The sequence below is a fragment of the Lupinus angustifolius genome, unplaced genomic scaffold (assembly GCF_001865875.1).
Source record: "Lupinus angustifolius cultivar Tanjil unplaced genomic scaffold, LupAngTanjil_v1.0 Scaffold_45_19, whole genome shotgun sequence".
NCBI lineage: Eukaryota > Viridiplantae > Streptophyta > Magnoliopsida > Fabales > Fabaceae > Lupinus > Lupinus angustifolius.
This window is the reverse complement of record NW_017721771.1, coordinates 15,515-19,944: the sequence shown is the minus strand read 5'-3', so window position 1 is coordinate 19,944 and position 4,430 is coordinate 15,515.

Below are 4,430 nucleotides of genomic sequence, written 5' to 3'. Positions count from 1 at the left end.
TGGGACAATGGGATAGTGACGGGCACAGATATACATACACAGGCCCCTGCGGTCTGTCGTTGCACATGGTGTGCAACGGGTCATCGATGATGATCCCTCAACCCGACACCTACATTGACACTTCTTTCACCCTGCCGCCAAAGAGGCTGAGGTCTCCAGAGGTTGGACTTCGGTACCCGCCAGTCAGGACTGACGGCGCTGTTCTCTCCCATGGTCATAGGACATGGACTGATTGTTTGGATGCTCCGTCATCCAGTAGAGCCAAGAGGAGCCAGGTTCTTGGAGGAGGTCCCTGCAAGAAGGCTCCGGTTTTGAGAATGTCATCCCCTCCGAATTATGCTGCTGGGGTATGGCATAATGAAGTGGAGGAAGAGGAAGAGGAGGACGAGGTCGTTGAGCTCGTAAATGTAGAGAGCTCGGTGGAGGTGATCGACCTCGTGTCTGACTCGGAAGAGGAGGAGGACCCTAGTGAGGGGTCCAGCATTCCTGGAATCTTTTGAGTCAGCTTGTGCCAGTCGATGTCCCTTTTTCGTTTTTGGTGGGAGGCTGTGTTTCTTTTTGATTTTGTATATGTTAGTGGCGATGTAGTTTCCGCCTTTATTGACGTAGTCTGTATGAACTAACTATGACTTAACCGATTATATGCATTGTATTATTCAGGAAATTGTGAATCAGGTTAAGTTATCATTCGATAACGATAAGTTGATTTTCCACATTGGAGTTACTTAAAGTGATGTCCCGGAAAAGGGAGATTTGAAAAGGAGGCAACTTTATATAATTCATTTCACAAAAAAAAATTACCCATTTTTCCGCAATGTTTTTGAGAAGTATTTTTCGGGGCGTTACAGGAGCTGGTTGTCACACCCTACATTAGGCTTCGTTAATATTGCTTAGATGTTTAACATGACACATGAACTAAGGTGGATGTTCTACTTTTTATTTCACTTGTCAAGACTTTAAGAAGAAGCATTTTGGATCTTGAAATCAAGTTTTAGGTGATCAATCAAAACTACATTAAGAACTTCTCAAAGAATAAAAAATATCCAAAGTAATAACTTGTTTAATATGAATTTAAAGATGTTACATAGAAAGTTAAGAAATAATGTTACACCATAATCCAAACTAATTTAGGAGCATTAGCCATCTATTCAAGGATTAGATGCTTTTGCTTCCAAATGTGATTACATAATCATATTTTTGCATCTCTTTGTCATCTCTATTCTCCTCTTGAATCTAGGAGAAAAACAAAGTAAAATTACCTAAACTAGTCTTGGAACTAAAGTGCTCCAAGAACTTCAGAATGAAATAATAATAATAATAATAATAATAATAATAATAATAATAATAATAATAATAATAATAATAATAATAATAATAATAATAATAATAATAAGTGAGAATGAATGAATGATTTTGTGAAGGAATGATTGTCTTTGAATTATAGAAGTGCATGGTATTTATAGGCTTTCTATGAAACTGCCTAGCCCTTCCTTCCACGCGCCAAGCACTTGGCCAAACCCTTCAGCATGGGTTTGGTCACTTGACCAAGCAGCTTAGTCACCTACTTGTGGCTGACTCCTCCAAGCTATTATGGGCTATTTTGGTCCAACTATGGTGAGTTATCCCGAGTAAGCTACGGAGGGCTACTTCATGTGTTGTCATTCATGATCTAAGCATTGCTTGGTGTTAAGGCAACTTGAGCCACTTGCTGACTGACCAGGCGTCAGGCGCTTAGATGGATCCACTAAGCTGCATACTTGAGCAAGTTGTCTCGGTATGCTTAATGTTGGTGTCGAGTTGGCTTGGTGCTTGCCTGACTTGGCCATGTTCTTGAGGTTGCATTGGGTGGTCTAGGTGCCATGCTAAGATGCTCATTGAGCACTTGACTCATGTTCTAATTGTGTGGGCTTGTGTCAGGCTTGTGCCAAGCAATTTACCACCTTATGTTGGGTGTGCCTCTGTCCATGCTAAGCTTCATGCTTGAGCAACTTCATGTTGACACCATGATTCCAACCAAGACCAAGTGTGTTGATTCATACTCAAGTCAAAGCACACAACTTGCCACACCTAGCTTAAGCTCACTACTGCATTGTTTCTTGGCTTGACTTGGACATTTTTTTAGCATGACTTTCAACTTCAACTTTCCTTCTCTTTTTCTCCTAAAAACTCACAAAAAGGTTTGGAAAAGAGGTATACAAAACATATAGAACAATTAATGAAAATTTACTTAAAAAGTGCTAAATTAAGTTGGTTTTCACATATTTGTATTGAATAAGTGCCCTAAAATGTATACAAAAATTAGGTATTTTTGGCACATATTAGCTCCTATAATCCCAAACACAACCAACCCCTGACCTAGGCCTAAGTAATTTCCCAAATCGTGACCAAAGCTATACACTTGACCTAACCCATGACTAAGCTATACACTTGACCTAACCCGTGGCCTAGCCTACACACTTGGCCAATGATGAGCAATATATTACATATTATTCATAACCTTAATTTAGCATGGATTGATGATTCTTGGTGCATAATTGACTTTGTTTCACATGGTTTAGTGTTTTAGACTTTATTGTACTAATATTTCTAAAATGAGTTAATTTGGAATTATATGGCCTGATTAAATCTATTATCATTTTCAGATCACATTTGGCACCAATGGCATTTTGGGCATTATGGAAGTCGAGGATATGTGTTGAAGTGAAGATTGTATTTTTAAATTAGGAGTTGTTTTTATTGTCATTTGGCTTTGGGCCCATTATTTAGGCCCAATTCGGTTTATGTGTGTTGGAGGGGTTAAATTCGGATTCCCCACTCCAAACACACACACTTTTTACTTTGCCTCACAAACCAAAAACACATTTTCCGTTTTCCCTCTTTGTGCTCTGCTAGGGTTTAACTCCTTCTTCATTTTCTCATTTTCGGTTTGCTCTTTCATTGCCATGGAAGGCTAAATTCTAGACTAAGTTCCTTTGGTAATGAATCATAACTCTTGAGGTTTTGTTATTAATGCATTTTCGGTTTCTTTATTGTTGATTTCTTCTATCTTATTTCTGAATATAGTTTGCTTAGTTCCATTGCTTAGAAACTGGTTGGTTGAGTTTATCTTCACTTAGTTTGATTTACTCTCTCTAGTGCATGAATGCTTAGTTCGTGTGAATTTGTTAATCGTTTCATACTTTTACTGATTTCACTTAGTTTGATGTTTAGGTTCTGGAGCTTTGAATTGATTATCGCTTAGTTAATTGATTCTCAACAAATTCGGAAGTTAATGGTTGGAATATGAAAATAATATTTTGAAACCGAGGATTGAGTTGTGAACAAACGAACTAAAGGGATTTAGCTGTTTTATTACATTGTTTAACTATTGTTTCTAAATTTGATTTATGTTAATACTATCCGACAACAAAACCCCCCTTGTGTGTGTGTGTGAGTATAAGGTGTTTGAAGCTTTGCTTGAAAGATAATCCTTGGGAAACAACCTAGGAGTCACTTCCTAGTACTGCAGTTTTAATTGTTATATTATTTGTATCGGGTACGGCCTCGATCAGCCAAGCCGTGGCCAAATCTACACATCTTGACTAAATCGTGGCCTATCCTACAAAGTTAGTCCAGACACACACTAACCGACCTATACTAACCCAAGTCGAAGCCATTCCCATACAAAACACCCCCAAACTGAATCCCAAACCCAAATTGGCAACACTTGTCATCTTTCAAGCTAATAAATGATCTGAAACAATGTACCCCTAGGAGGTTGTCATCAAGTGGCCATCGGAGTTAGTTTTTAGCTTGAAAGCCAAGTCATGGAGGATGACGCCAACCAAAGGACCAACATCTTCCATTCTCAGTGTTTGGTCCAAGGAAAGGTCTGCCTAATGATTATTGATGGTGGCAATACCAACATGGTTAGTTCAAGGTTAGTTTCAAAACTAAACATTGCGAGTAGACTACATCCCGTTCCTTACCAACTATAATGGTTAAATGTGATTGGGGAGATACATTATGCCATATATCATAATTAAAAACGACCATTCAACAATGCAAATTTGAATGACACTGTCGAAAATGAGGCAAAAGAACATTAACAATGCATACTAAAGTAAGCACTATCAATGTGTGTAACTTCAACAACGCATTCTTGACATAGCGCGCTGTTGAACATTAGTAATGTTAGCACTAACTTGAATGAGTTATGTTTAACAACATATTTGATAGAAAGTGTTGTTAATGTTAATCAATTCCACTACGCATAAATAAGAAAGTGTTGTTGCAAATGACGCACTAACATCACTTTCTTAATTATGCGTTGTTGATTTTATACAACTTTTTAAGTGTCAGAGATATTAATGGTTGAATGGTTATGCGTCTCTTCGTTTGTGAAATAATAATGGTTGAGTGGTTATGCGTCTCCTCGTTTGTTGAAATAT